The 16,085-nt window shown below is 42.6% G+C and overlaps 1 long non-coding RNA gene across 1 annotated transcript; it reads left to right on the top strand.

The window, feature by feature from the left end:
• Nucleotides 1-245: 245 nt before the first annotated feature.
• Nucleotides 246-15,963, top strand: LOC121076168. The gene is made up of 3 exons (XR_005823371.1): nucleotides 246-380; nucleotides 10,956-11,063; nucleotides 11,497-15,963. It is a non-coding gene; the product is annotated as an uncharacterized LOC121076168 (long non-coding RNA).
• Nucleotides 15,964-16,085: the final 122 nt, after the last annotated feature.

Below are 16,085 nucleotides of genomic sequence, written 5' to 3'. Positions count from 1 at the left end.
ACCCAAATGCAGACCCCCGGGGGTGGGAGTTCTCATGAAACAAGTGGCCACTTGGGTGAGCCGTCCCAGGCCCAATCATGTCATGGGCTCATTTGTCTCCCACAGTAATTCACTACTCACTTCAGTCACTTTAAATGTAAAACAGCTGCTGCTGCTTAGCCCTCTTTTAAGGTACCCACCAGCAGCTTTAAACCAATCCTGAATGGGGCCCATCCCATAATAGTCTCCCACACAGTGGTCATTTGGAAACAATTAACCCTTGATTCAAGATCCTCTTAAAGAATCCTTTTCCAAGCCCTACTCTTTTCCATTGCAGCCTGTTGTGTTGTTGCCTCTCCCCTTGGATGGGAACAGCTTTATCCTTCAGGAGCGACATCCATGTATGTATACAGAGCTGGGGGGGGAATAGAGCTGCCAGGTTTATTGTATGGATTTTGCTCCCCTTAGCCATCCTCACCAAAGAACAGAGTGGTGCTTTGTCCAAAAAAAAAAAAAAAAAAAATTTCCTTTTTCCCTTCTCCCCCCGCAGTACCTGGGGGTCTCGTTCACTTCACACATGTTTGACACTGCTGCTACCCCTCGTCTCGCTTGGTCTCTAGTGATATGGTGAACTGGAGATTAATCTGTTTTAAAGAGAAGCATCTGGCTTTGAGCTAATAAAATATCAATTTGTAACAGGGAGGAAAAGGCTCAGTGAGAGGTCTGCATGCTCGGGGCTTTGAGACCCAATCTGACTTGGGAGTTCAATGCCACTTGTGAATTTTAGGCTGTTCTCTGAGCAATCCAAAAACTTTTTTTTTCCATGCAGCGGTCTTGACTTTCTCCAAAGTGCTGCGGTTTTGGACCGGTGGCTTTTTCCCCTGATGGGGTATCACCCAGCTCCAAATCCTGTGGGGCACTCCCCCCCGCCTTCCCCTTCCCATCGTGGCTCTGTGGCCAGATGTGGTGGCCCCTTGCTGGGATGTTAAACTGGCAACACCCTTGATCCAGGCAGACAGACACTCAATAGCCAACTTCTGGAAAACCTCCCCCCGCACTGGACGGCTCTGACACAAACCAGCTGAAGACATTGCAATGCCAGAAAGTGTTACAGCTGGACCGCCTGACAGATTGGCAGCACACACACTGATTTGGGGACCGTATTTGGGGGCCTGCAAAGTGCTCACTGTCCAGGCACTGAGCCACTAATCACAGTTTACATTAGGCAATCAGATACTTTTCCACTACTGAATGATCTGCTCTTCCCAACCCCCCTTTTTTTTTCACCTTATGGGACCCTGTGTGTGTATATACAGTACCTACCCTCCATGCTTCACATCTGCACTGTGTTTTAAGCTGTATTTAATGCACAGCTACTTGCCTTGGCTCCGGCAGTGACAAGGTGCCTGAATTGCTTCTGCCCTCAGCCTGATGTCTGCCTGTTTCTGTGCTGAACCACTTGGTTAACTTAACCTGGGGTGGGGGGATCTACTTATGGACAAACCCCTGGGCAAAAAGAAAGGCTGGATGTGTTATGGCACTCTACGGGAGTGGGGTTTCTGTCAGCCTATAGAATCTGATGAGTGGTTTTAAATAAAATTCCAGAGATCAGATCTTCACCGAAAACAATAGATTTTTAGAATAATTTGTCTAGCATGCTGCCCTTAATCACTTTTACAAAGGAGTGTTTCATTAGGAATGAATCTATGTCAGCCCCATATGTCAGCTCTGATTTCTGCGTTGGCCCAGCCATGATGCTGTAGATCTATGTTCGTGCAAGATAAGTTTGCCGTGGGTGGCTGTCTAATGAATATGGCCTCATTTACAATAAGGAGGGCTCAGGCCTGGCTACAACCCAGAGTTTCTACTCCAAAGAAATGCTGACATTTTGGAAAACCTGGGTCTCTATCAGAATGAGTAGCTGAAATTTTCATATTTTCCAAGCCAAAAAAGGTGCTCTGAAAAATGTGTGCTGTATTAAAACATTAAATAACAGTTAGGTGCCAATTTAAGAAAAATATATAAACACAGAACATGAAAATTCAAATTTTAATATAAACATTGCACTGAAATTAACAGAAATGTTTTGATGTTGGCGAAATGAGATATCATAACTTCTTCTCACCAATGTTTTTCTGCCACAGCTGATCTATTCCTATGAAAACGTTTTGATTTTAATGAATCTGTATGTTTTCCACTGCATAATTATTTTGTCAAAAAAGGGAAAACAAATCGCGCCACGTAAGACGGCCCCAGACTTGTCCTGCTGAACAGAGTGTTGGGCAATTGACCTAACTGATCTCCACCTTCACTTGTGCAGAGTCAGCCCCTGAGGTTCAAGCAGAACAGGAAGGATATTTTCAAGTTTTAACAAATGTGAAACTGCACATCTTGAGGTTAACATTGCAGTCTTTACTTTTCCTCACAGTCCTTGCAACCAAATAGATCTTTGCCAATTATGGCTCGATTTTCCCACCTGAAAAGTGGGAATACTGCTGTTTGCTCACCTTTTTTAAGATCTGTGCCTAGGTAAAGCACTCATAAGCACCAATTAACTGTATTACCCAATTCCTGTGCGTAAACTCAGGGCTGATGTGAAGAAATGAGCACACACAGTGTTGTGCAGACAGAAAATGGGGGGTTATTTTCAGCCCAGATTGCAGTTTCACGGTTCCTGGGGCAGAGCTGAAGCTTGCAAGACTGTTTATTTTCTTCCCTGGAGAACCCGGGATGCGACAATCAACAAACCACCCCATGACAAAACGTGAGGGGAAAAGGACATTTATTAGGTAAATATAGTGTAAAAGTCCAGCAAGGCACTGCATGCATGCACACACACTGAGGGTCTGAGTGAGCATGGAGGGGACTTGGGAAAGGTATTATGCATTCAGGCATCTTCAATGTACTGCTAATAAAATTAAGTGTTGAAACATAAATGTTTTAATTTTAGTGCAAATGCTCCAAGCAATAGCCCCTTCTGCACCTTTCCTTCCCACCCCCAGCCTGGACTAATCCATTTAGAGACAAATTTACATTTTATTTCTCCAAACCTTATTAGCATTAATAGAAAGGTCAGCACTGAAAAGGCAGCTTCAGAAGTGCCAGTGCGCTGTGCTCTGTGGCCAGATGAGGGCACGTGGGTCTCTCACCCACTGAGTCTGACAAGAATTTGTAATTTAAGAGGAAAGTCCTCTTCTCCAGACATCCCCATGGCTCACGGAGATGATCAGGCCACCCTCTGGACACTAAGTAGGGCTTCTTGATATCAGAAGGGAAAGGGAGGAAGAAATCTCTTGGTGAAAAGCCACTGATGCTGTTGAAAAAACTGTGGACAATATTCAATGGCTTTTAAAGAAAGACAAAATAAAACAAACCATTCTGTTTGGGAATGGTTTGGCTCCAACAGTGCCTTGAGTGTCCCTTTTTGATAGATTAGTTAGGCTGCAAATAAGAGTTTTGGCACCTCTTGGCCCATTGCTGGCTTCTGGTGGAGTCAGAAATCTCCTTCAGGAGTATCCCCGCTGCTGAGTGATGATTGCAGAGCCGTGAAGAGAAAATTCTTCTGGTTTCAGAAGTGCAAAATGTTTGTATGAGAACTGTATGAACTTGATGTGGTTTGTGGTTTGGTTCCAACTGAGAACCCTGCCTTGGGAAAAGCTTAATAACCCGGAGTAATCCCATTGAATGTACTGGGCCTTCTTATGTGTATAAAATTACTTACGTGCTAATTTTTCAGAGGATCAGAGCCAAGGATCTTGACCATGCATGCTGGACATCTAATTGACTCACGGTTTTGTGTCTAAATCATGTGAATTTCATCTCAAGTTTCAAACAGATGTTTGGTCTGAAATGCAGAGTCTTAAAAAGGAATGAAGTCAGCTTCATCTCCTGGATCAAGATCCTGTGAAATTCCTATTTCTGTATAATCACAAAGCAGACGCCAGGGGAAAGCTGAATGCTCCAAATTAACGTCATTCCTCCAGGCAAACTGCATCATGCGTTGCATTGATTTTTTTTTTCCCTTATACTTTGTAGGGTCCTGCTACTTCTACTGCCATTAGTATTACTATAATCCAAATCTAAAAAGCCAAAAAAATCTCAAAAAATAAAAATTAAGACCCAAAGAAGCTCTCAAGCTACTCTGGACTCAGCTGTCTAATTCAAGAATAAACTGATAGAGCAGGTGGACATGCCAAATGTCATTAAGTTTGCCAGAGCCCAGCCCTGAGGAACACAAAGGTGAGAAGTATATTCCCCAACAAATGACCCCTGACCGGGAGCTCCCTGCTACCAGTCCCCCTCGCTTTTAAATTAAACCAGTAAGCCTACTTGAGTGTCTAGCTTGAGTGTTTCATTTGATTCCACTCCAGGGGAAACACAGCCTCTCAATTAAGCATTTAGAGTTTCACATGTGAAACCGAGGCACAGAGGCTCCTGGAGCTCACATGGAGAACTGAGGCAGGAGATCTGAGTTCAGCTGCTGCCTCCCCTATATGGCACGGTTGAACTGTTTCACCCTGTGCCTCTGTTTCCTTCTCTTCTAAGCTTACATGCCTGAAAATCACTTTCAAAAAATTCCATGTAGAAATACGTGTGTATTGTGTCTTGTTTGTACATTTCCCCAGTGTTTCTGTATCTTCTTGTGTTCTCAGGATTGTATTAATGATCTTCACTTGACTCCCTTTTCAATGTGCTCAAAGAGAAACCCATAAATAAAGAATCGATAGGAAAGCCCAGATGTTTCTCCATAGGTGAGGGCTGAAGAAACGCCATAGCTTTCATACCATCACATAGGCAGACATTTGGAAGATTAGGGACTGCTGAATGCATCACTGGGGATCAGCACAAAGTTATTTGCAGTTGTTTCTGTAATTGCGTTGCTCAGGGAGAAAATTCACAGTATGTCTTGCTGCCTGCCCGCCTCCTGAACATGCACCCTGCCACCTGTGTGCAGTGCTGGGGTAGTGTTAATGCCCTGTGCTGTGCTAGAAGCCATATAAATTAATTGACTGGCTAAACACCTGCTCTCTGTGTTTGTTTCCTTTTTTTTTTTTTTCTTTTTTTTTCTTGCATTTCTCTAACTAGACTAGCATTTCCTTCCTTCTTTCCCCCAAAATTGGGTAAGTTGACACCAAACAAAGAGCCTTGTTTTCTCAGCATATCAAGGGGTGCAACTCCTTGAATGTCAATGGCTGGGGTTTACATTAGTGGTAGATAAATCTCATAAACCATTGGGTAGGAGTCCTTAATTTGATTAGGGAGACAGGTCCTTTGGTGCTGAGCCAACATGATCAGAACTTCCTCAGTTTTTAAAATGTTTAAAATTTTGGACAGGAAATCTCAAGAAATATAGATTTTCTTTGGAGATCCTAGCTAGTTGCTGTTTTCCTTTGGGCAGGCCACAGGAAGGCAGCCATCTTATGGACGTTTTTGCTCCTTGTTTTGTCTAAAGTTAATTGAGCCCAAGTTCCCAGTAGTGAGGTACCTGACCGTTTGTTTTATTGACTGAATCTGCACAGTATGGGCCAAGACTTCTGCTCATGTAGATCTGTTCAGCTCTACAGAAGCCAATGGGGCCACAATAAACATAGAAACTCTGGGTTGTGAATGTGTCCCCTAACACTCACTACAGCTCTCAAAATCTGGCCCAAAACTAGGAATGAGCTGTTTTTTAGGCACCGTTTTATTAGCCTGTTGTTAAAATCTTGCTTGGGAATTTGGAGGGGAGATCCTCATGTTCTTAAGGTCAGGATGTATGGAAGTGTCTAGAGGACTTCCTTCTGACAGAGGCATGGGTTGCTCTTCGTTGTAACTGAAGCACATAGATGTTGCTTTACAACTAATTTAGATCAGATGGGGACGGGAAAGGAGCAGCCCTCAGCAGTTAATTCTAGACAAGGTGATTTTTGATTCACTAAACCCAAACATATATATTTTAGTTTAATAGTGACCTACCCTTTGTAAACGTGTACAGGAGACTGTGGGTTCCCCCTGATGACATCTGAGTGGGGATAATGTGGCAGTAGAGAAATAAATAAAACCAGACACCCAGCAGTGAGGAAGACATCAAATTAAAACTCCTTAAAGAAATCTCTCACTTCCCATTTGCTAAATCACTCATTCTGTAAATGTCTTTGCTGTTGGTGCTACCACATATAATGTGATCAATACATTATTCTCTAGTGTTCCCCCAACTGACTGGTTGAAGAAGATGCTGGCTAGGAGAGAAAGGGGGTGGGATGTGGAGTGAGGGGGCTGGGAGGAGGAAACTGTACTTGATCCTTATGGAAGTCAGTTAAAATTAATTGGAAAAAGCTTTTAAAGACCTAAGATGAAGACCAAATGTATCTCAGACCTGCGGCCTCATCCCCGACACTGAATGCGAAGGTCATTGCAAAGCTGTAGATTTATGCGGAAGGCTTGGGTGATGGAAAATGAGACAAAAGCATTTGGATTTTATTATTCCATTTACTCTGACCCTGGGCCATAAAGGGTTTGGAGAGCCTGTTTTATGTATTCAGCTGGTTGCCACACTGACAAGCATTTGGAGCCACTTAAATAAACCACCCCAACCCACAGCTGCAACAACACCATATCAAATACAGGTTAGAGTTGAAATGTAGAGCCAGCAGCACAGCGTCTCCAGCAGGTGCATGCAGAGTGTTTTTTAACCCCCTTGGTTTTGGAATAGTTCCCTTATTTATCTATTGGCTTTGATTTAAAGACGATTTAATCACTGATATAGATTCCACGTTAAAGTGCATGCACACACACTCATAGACACATGTACTGGCCAAGCAAGCCACTTTCTTCTGATCCTCCTGTTTCCTGATTTTTCTAGGGACTAGTACGAAGATTGAAAACCTCATGTTCTGGGCCAAAGATGGGCAATTCTCTCCTGCTGGCCCCTTCCCCAGGCTGCTCTATACACCCTCTGAATCCCTCACATTCCTGGCAGGCACTACTGCTTCGAAGCAATGAAAGAGGGGAAAGAGTAATGTATTGAGGACGGGGAGCGGGAGTAAGAGTTTTGCTTAGAAAGAGGGGAAAATAGAGCATGTGTTTGGACTGATGACAGCAAAACTAGGTATCCAGGCGTGCTGGGAAAAGGGAAAAAGGCAGACAGTCAACCACACATCCACTCACTCAGAAATCAGTGGGAAACCTAATATCAAATTTCTTAATGTGTCTTGTGTGCTGTATGTGTAATGTGCTGGGTTGTGTGGACATGTTGAGACTCTCCAGCGGGCTATAGGATGTATATGAAGGTGGATAGTTAAGCTTAAGTAATCCACAGACATTCAGATATTCTAAAAGGTCTCTTTCACCCTGTCTGCCCCTCTTTTGTTCCAATTTTCCATTAATTTTGTGTGATTGCTCAAACTCTTGCTTTCAAATAGCAATATCACCACTGTGGATGCAAGTTCTGGTGAAAACTGCTACGTTTGCTCACACAAGCCAAGCTGCTCATTTATTAGATTTAAGGAAAGCAATTCACCTTTAAATAGGGATCACAACTATTCAGGGCAAAGCATTTAATAGCCAAGAGAGTTTAAAAAAATGGCAAAAGATTATGTCAAATACATTTGAGTAACAAAGCAATTCCAGTCTCCTCTCAATATCCCACTAGCTGGAGAAGGAGGCTAATTTATGTACTGTGAATTTTCCGCTCAGCCCTCTTCCTAGAGGCTATTCTTTCAGAAGAGAGTTGAAACACGTGATGGCTGAGATGAAATGTTGGAAGAGATTGCATTGCACTAGTCTGTATTTTCTAATCCTGGCTAGATAAGCAGGGAACAATTGCTTGTAGGACTTTTATTTCCAAAATTCACTTTTTCTATAGTTTATTTTCCTTCATAGCACATTTCCATGGGGATCAAACTGAATTCTTTTAACCAGCACCTCTAGTCATGCAGTGTTAAGAATATTACAACAAAAGCTGGAGTGGCCAGCACATCTTGCAATTTTTTAATTTATTCTTATTTTGTGTTACTCATATTTAATTTTGAGTGTTAGGCACTGCCTAATCTACATAATAATCTAGAATAAAATAGAGCCTGATAATGTTTAACAAAATTCAAGGGCTCTTTTCCATTTAAGCGCCTCTCATGAGAGTGAAAGGACAATAATATAATTTCTCACTTTCATAAAGAAATAGAATGCAGTCAGACCCATCTTAGCCTCGAAGATACTTTTGCATGACAGACAGCTGTCCTTAGCAGTAGGTGCAGCCCCAAACTGGAAATCCCAGCCCATATGCTCTCCATAGCATTTGGATCGCTAGGCTGAAACTGCTTGGTTAAATCAACAGGGATACATAAGAGCCTGAAACCTGCCTTTATTTTTGGTGCTAGTGGCATGGACACAAAAGGTGAGGATGTTCTTACATGGCCCTCAGCTACCTGTATCACATCTGTCCACGCCCGAGGTAGTCACCCTTCAATGAACAGCAGCGGGGCACTAGGGCTCATCCTGAAGCAGTCAAAGCAGATGAATTGTGCGCGAGAAATGCCCTTGCTCTCCACAGACTACAGTGGAGTACAAGCACAGTGAGAGCAGATGCAGAAATCTACCTTAAAGACAAGTGAAGTTACATGAGGCAAATCCCAGGCATGGTCACCTTTATCAGCTCTCTGCCACGGCAAAGTCCTTGTCTCTCCTGCTCTCTGCCTACAGCAGGCAAGTTTTGTCTCTTGATTTCTGAAATGCTGTCATTTAATTAATGTCACTGGGCTCAGCTTAGAACTATGTGAGTGAAATATAATTGTGTGGGCTAAGAAGAGAGTCGAAGGAGATGAACTGAAGGTCTATCCTGGCCTTACATGCAAAGAAACTGAATCTGAGCCAAACGTTGTGCATAGCTGTTAGCCGTAACATAATCTGAATGAACTCTTGATCCAAACCATTCGAGGGAGTCCGAAACCCAGGGCTCATCTTTTTATTCAGTCATTATTGATGTAGTCTCAATATTCCTACATCTGGAAATGAATTGAAAACAATTCTTATTTACTTACACATGATAATTAATCTTCCTGGACTGGGAGGAACTGATACATTAAGTGTTTCACTGGGGAGAGTCCTTTGTGCTTTACAGATATTTAAGATTAGACCTGGGTGGAAACTGGAGTTTTTTACATAGTATTTTTTTTTCCGAATGTTTGCTGCAAAATCATCTGACAAACAAAAATATATAATCTTGAGCAAAAACTGCTCCAAACTAAATCATTGTTGGATTGGAGCCTTTCTCACTGAAATATTGAAAACTTTCTATTTAAATCAAGTAGCTGCTGCATAAGAATGTGTAAATCCAACCTTCAGTAAGATAATGTTGTGTACATTTATATACTGCTAGCAATAGTTAGGACAATTTGCCAAGGTTAATAACTATATAGGCAGAGCTGTGATACCAGCTGCTAGAGAAAGAGAACTGGAAAACTTCACTTCTTCTTTGATTGTTAAAACTTGAAATCTTCCATAAGACCCTTGCATAGTCCAAAGTAAAGAACGATTAGGTCAGGCAAAATGATAACCAAATGTGGCTGGTTTCTAGCATCCACGATCAGTTCCTTTCTGTCTAGCCTAATCCCCTTTCAACTACACTAATAGGAAATTGTTGGTATGTAACAAAACTGGCAAACCCATACTGTGTGCCTTCAGCCAAATATTGCTGAGTTTTAAGTGTGATACCCATAATGGTCACACAAACAAGTGAGAAAGACAGGAAGAACAAACGAAGTCCAGCAATTGCCACACCGTTGCATGGAAAACTGGGGTCATTTGGCTCATAGAACTGCTGTTTGTCCACTGTTACATGAGTCATGAAGCAAGGCAGCACAAGAACATCATACTGGCCTGTTTTATACAAAAGAGAAAGAAAGAAACATATAATAACCACATGTATAGTGATTCCTGCTGATCAGTGACTTTCCCTGAAATTGGGACAGTTGCATTTTAATTGACTTTTTCCCCTACAGCACTGCATTGGGAAATCAACTCTGATATACTTGTAGCAAGGTGGAAAACAGTTGAACTCTTGTCAGATTTCTGTGGAGATCAGATGGTATTTATTTGCTGTCGTGCTCTCTTGGGCTAGATTCAAACTCAGGTTCTACAGATTACAGGGAAAATCTTTGGAGCCTCAGATGGATTTTATGCTGACTAAATTTAGAAATATTAGCAATTAAACCTGAAGCCGGGTTCCTTTTTCTTGGCATTCCTATGAAATGTTGCATTAAAGAGAGAACAGGGTGAAAATAAGAGCTGGTGGACTAAGGAGAAGGATAAAAGATTCACAAATATTTCTGTTAATAAAAAGTGCTGAGCTTAGTCTATTTGATTCATGGGGTTATATTATGCATTATTTTTGAGTATTCAGATGACCTCCAGGAATTTGTAAAGCTTTCATAAAAGTAGAGAATACATTGATATTTTAACTGAAAGTATGCTTTTAAAGAGCACCTATCATGTTTAGACACAACTTAATTCCAATTCTAGAGAAAATATTGTTCTGTGCAGTACTAAAAACATAGGCTGTATTAATGGAGTAGATACGTTTCTTTGTTTTTTCCTAAGAGAAAGTGCAGCCACTTCATTTGTTTTGATGATGTTCGCTATTTATTGTCCATCATTTATTAAAAAAAATTAGTTGCAGTCATCCAAGCAGAAGGCAGACGCAATACCATAGAGCTGGGTAGGCAGCCACATCACTGACTCAACCAATAACCACAGCCAAAATGGTTTTGAATGCTCCATCACCTGCATATTATTTCTGCCAAATTTTCATGAGTATTTCTGAATAACAAAAGCATTAGTAGAAAATCAGACTCTGTTTTCAAGATGTTGTGCAGTGAAAATAAAAAGGGAAAAAAAATCATCACAAATATTACTGGAAAAAAAAAAAAAAGAATGCAAGGAAGGGGAAATCCCGGCCCAGTTGCATGTCATGCAACTTCATGAAATACTTTTACTGTTTTCAGGTCCTCTGGCAAATGCAGGCTCTGAACAAAACCCAGCCCTGTCGAGCAAACTGCTTCCTAACTGCAAGCATGGCGACCATTCCTGCAAACAAAGGGAGAAGAAAATATGTAAATTTAAACAAATTCACAGTTCTTTTTCTTCAGAAAAAAAGCTTTCATGTTATTTGAAATAGCCAGACTGCTAGAGTAATGTTCTTACATATAAATGGAAATCCTTTTTGATATTTACACTACTGATTTCTGCACTTTCTTTAATCTCTGCTTTCAAATTAATAGACAATAACATCAGATTCCTTCCTTGGCTCACTCAGCACTTGTGCATATTTACCCAAGTGTCTAGAGTGGAGATTGTACACATATCTCTAATCCACCTGCCCATGTTAGTTAAAAGCCCAGATAAAATCAGCAGCACTTAAATCTTAACCTTTTAAGTCTGAAATGTTTTTAAAGTCTGGGCTCATGGCAACTCCACTGGAGAAGGGGGGAGAGGTGGAAGTTGAATGTAAAACATTTCACAGCTTGAACTATTGTTTCTTTCCAGGGCAAACTGAGCTCAGGAGTCCCACAAGAGTGTTACTCTGAGAACATTAGTGGTGCTGACCAGCTCGTAAAGCTCGCCGTCGTGTTGAGTGCTCCTAGCCTCTGAGAGTCAACTTCATTTTCCATCCCGGCAATATACTGCTCCCGAAAACCTTAGCAAGCAAAAGAGAAGCAGAGGGAGAGTGAGCTGTGATATCTGGCGCTCTCCATCCCTGTTTTTGCCTTTTGTTTCAGGGTTTGGCTCCGGACCCTGTAGAGGCCACTGAGTGATTTAACACCTGGATGGCCCCAGGACAGCATTGCTGCTCTAACAGCATGTTGTGCTCCCTTCTTCCTTAAACAGTGTCAAGTCTCTTGTTGGCTTCCCTTAGGAGCTGGGCCTGGGCGAACAGATGCACCTATTCCTTGGAGAATGAATAGTTTGTTTATGTAGAAGAGATGAATGGGGCAGTAAGGCCGGCTAGGTCAGTTATTTAGCATGAAAAAAGCCATCAGGATCGCCCTGCGGTACTGCTCAAGGAAGTGTGGAGCATACAAAGGTGTACACACATCCTCCAAGCCAGCCCTCCTCGGGGAACACTTTAATTAGGAAGGAGGGCAAATGACCGGGGAGGCCGTGTGTGGAGGCATGGGGACAGGAGGTGAGGGGGCCTCACGGCTGCCCGAGCAGAGCACCACGATCTGTGGGTGTCCACTGGGCATTGCCTCCACCCGTGACACTTCTCCCCAGACCCCCTGCTCAGCACCCAAGCATTAAGGTTTATTTTTTTATTGCTTTTTCTTGTTTTCTCCCAAGCTGATACTGGGTGAAAGGTCTAGCTGGGAGCAAGGATGGGGAAAGTACATGTGCATCTTTCTTTTTGCCCGTCTCTTTTTCTCTCAATCTACCCTCAACAAGGGTGCCTATAGAATATAGCATAATGCTGTATTGTTTGGCTAGGGATTTAATTTCACTCCATCACAGGCTACCATCGGAGCCCCTGTCATTGCAATTTGTCACACTTTTTCGTGCGCTATATCTCACTGAAGTCACATCTCCTCCTCAGCCTGTTGCATAATCTCCTGGTCTGGAACAAAGCTCTCCAACATAATGAAAGAGGTGAAATCAGGAAAGGGAAAGTCAACGGTGACCGTTATCACTATGGAACTCGCTCCCACTGGCTCTGCAGGTTCAGTCACACCACGCAAAGTGGAGTAAGAAGGACATGCTGTTTTTTTTTTTTTTTTTTTTAAGCCCATTTATTGAACCTACAGGCAGCACCACTGGCTGCTGAGATATGTAATCCTATTCCCTCCTGCAGACCACCAGCCATAAAGAGGCTGCGGGATGTCCCACTGGCCCACCAGGGAGTTGAGAGCCTCCAAAATAGACATCACAGGGAAAGAAGTGGAGAAATCAGTTTGCTTTAAAGGAAAGGATTGACTCATGTCTCAGCCTAAACCCACAGTAACGTTGTGCTTAGAAAAAATACCCTAAACAGTCAGAAAGAAGATAGAATAGGTGCACTTTAAAGGAAAAATGAACATCTGCCAAAATAAGCAGGATTTTGTTTTCTATAGGAGAGTGGTCAAGGACTCTGTTATGTATTCAAGGCTGAATTTCAAGATGTAAGCTGACTGTTTAGAGCTCCGGGGGGATCATATGGTGGTTCATGAGGCTGCCCATGTGTTCAGGGCTCCACACCTTGCTGCGCTGATCCAGCCAGGACTTCAGAGTCTGCCTTGCATTGCTCCTGGGGCACTACAACAATGTCTTAATGTTCTTGCTTGATGAAAAAATTAGAAACTTTGGTTTATTTGTGATTCACTTACCATGACATCAACATAAAGAGAATGTTGATGCTGCAAAGGCAATGATAGTAATAGTAGAGAAATCAGCTTCATAAATTCCTATGTGGACTTTTCATATCCTGTGGAAGGGTAGGGAGTGGCCTGAGACAGATAGCTAATTCACAGGACAATAGTATTTTTGTTCTTCATTCACATTGTCGCAACTCTGCCTGCTCAGAACTTGTGAAAAAATCTGTCCGCTCTTCCTCCGGGGCTGATTTATCGATGTGGGCTCCCAGGTTTGAACTATCTGGGAAAACACTTTACCAGGCTCACAAGCAAAACACACGGATTTGTGCTTGCAGCTTACCAGATCTGGCAGCAGAATTCTTAGAAAACGTGTTTGGAGGGTTTCTTAAGAAATGTAAATAATGTCCTCTATAAGGAATTTCAATTTCTCCAAGAGGAACAAAAGAAAGAAAAATCTGAAGCACTAAATGTTTGTGGCCTTGGGTGAACTCTTATATTTTAATTTCTGCTAAAGGCTATTTTTTTTCAATAGAAAAACCGCATTTCATCTGAAAGTTTGCACTAAAAAGTCCCCAATTTTTGATCAGTTGTGAACACCACCCTTTCACATTAAATAAAGAGAAAGTATAAGGTATTCACAAGACATGTATCAATTTGACATCAGTGTAACATTTCTTAAGTGGCTCATTCAGGAGCGAAGCCCATGACTAACAGGCAAATGGCAGTGAGATACAAGGAAAGATGGTTTTACAAAGGAGAGCAATAAGAAAGGAAAATGTTACACTGTTTGCACCGTGTGTTTTATAAGGAAGATCAGGATAACAATGAGTCACTATGGAAAGGATTTATTGGGCTATGGAGCTAAAAGTCTGTAAAGATTAAAATTCTGATGGGGTTTGGATGTGGAATTGTTTCTGAGTTTAGTTTTTATCCAGCACACTGTCCAAGTTATTAATCCCCTTGTGTTTTCTAAGCTGGGTAACTCGTTGTCGATATGCTCTCTGGGCCAATTTCAGGCATGCCGGCCCACAGGCTGGTGTAATATTTCTTCAGGCGAATCACTGGGTGGTCTTGTCTTGTCTTGTGAAGAGTGAGAAGCAGATAGCAGGAGACTTTCAAGATTGCTGTTGCAGGCATCAGTCTCTGAGTGGAAAATAATCCACCTGGAAGGACGCTGCCTTTGCAGAGAGGGGCGGCCAGCGCTGCGATCAGGAGATAAGTTACGCTCGGAGATGTTTGCAGTGAAGGTGCAATTTGTCAGTGAGAGGCAGGGCTGGTGACTCAGTTCTCTGGTGTCTGTTAGCATCTGCCACTCGCATCCACTTGCAGCTTCTCTGGAATCACTGAGCACTAGAAAGCGGCACACTTCACTGCCGCGCGAGAGCAGGTGACTGGCATCAGCCCTCAGTTAACCCTCCTGACAAAGCCCAGAGACGTGTTGACTAGCTGCAGAAGGTGTCTAGTGTCCAGCTTTCCTCGGGATGGCCATATGATCATTTGCAGCGTAGGATGCAAAGGGAGCCCAAGTGGGACAACCCCACGTGAAAATACAGTAGACAGGGAAGCGTGTTGCGACAGTCTCGGCTCCACAGCTGCTATCTACCATGTTTTCCTCACATCACCGATGTTGAGATGCTCTTAGAGGAAGGAGATATGACTTGAAAGGGAAGCAAAGAGTCCAGTTGGGACAGTTTGTTCCTACAGGCAGCATTTACCTCCTGTGAATGCTGGCAGAGAAGGCAAGATGCCAGTGGACAATAATGTCTGCAGGGAGGAGCAGGGACCTGGGGCTTTGCATGTGGCTGTGTGGAAGCCAGCAGAGTCCCTCCGTGCTAATCCCTTGGTGTCTCTGAACTGCTGAGGAGGCCGATTGCAGGTCTTTCCCTGAGTACAAGTGCTTCAGGTCAGATTCACTGTAGCTGGAGGTTTTTGCAAGTATGTTTCCCCCTGGTGTGTTGTACGCCAGGAGACAATATCTTGTTTCCTGGAGAAGAACTTGATATTATCAGTAAGAAATAGATTTAACAGAGGAATCTGGTGAATTTGTCACCGCCCTGCACAGTTCCTCTGGTTTTGCTTTTGTTACAGCAGCTTACATAGGGTAGGGAGATAGGGTGGAACTAGGATCCTTTCTGTTTTGTTGTTGTTAAAAACCTTTTTACAAAGAAAGGGATCAGAATGTTCACAGCTCAAGCTTGACTTGGATAAGGCAGCCTGGTGTCTGAATTTATCCAAATTATCCATACTACTGTCAGGACAATGAGTCATGAGATTTACAACACTTCTGTTTCTTGTCCCAGCTGGAACTACCGCTAGAACATTTTTGTGTGCTGGTCCGGCATTCTCAGCTCTGGTCCCATCTGGAGTGAGTAAGATGCACCTGAGTGGGAAACACTTAGCCGAACATTTCAAAACAATGAGGCACAACATTAGAGACCGAGATCTAAAAGTTCATGTTATCAGGCCTAGGCTTGAAGAACAATTTTGTGTTTGCTCCAATAAAGGCAGGTGCTGGACTACCAGGATAGAGGCACCAGAGATGTATCTGCTGCCTTAGGGCTCAAAGGACAGAGGAAACATCATTAAGTTTTGTATGAGAATGAGTACATGCCTAAACACCTTTATTGCTTATCCTTGTTTTTGGTGTGGCTTGTACAAAAATTGTATGGATCTTCAGCAAAAAATTTGCTGAGCAAGTGAAAATATCTTGAATGGAGTTTTGTTTAAAGGACACCCTTCATGAAAGAGAGTGAGGAAAACTACTGCCAGTCAGCGTATCTTTGCAATGCC

Source organism: Cygnus olor, chromosome 11 (genome assembly GCF_009769625.2).
Source record: "Cygnus olor isolate bCygOlo1 chromosome 11, bCygOlo1.pri.v2, whole genome shotgun sequence".
Classification (NCBI taxonomy): Eukaryota; Metazoa; Chordata; class Aves; order Anseriformes; family Anatidae; genus Cygnus; species Cygnus olor.
Note: the sequence above shows the minus strand (reverse complement) of the source record. Positions and strands in the feature narration are given on the sequence as shown.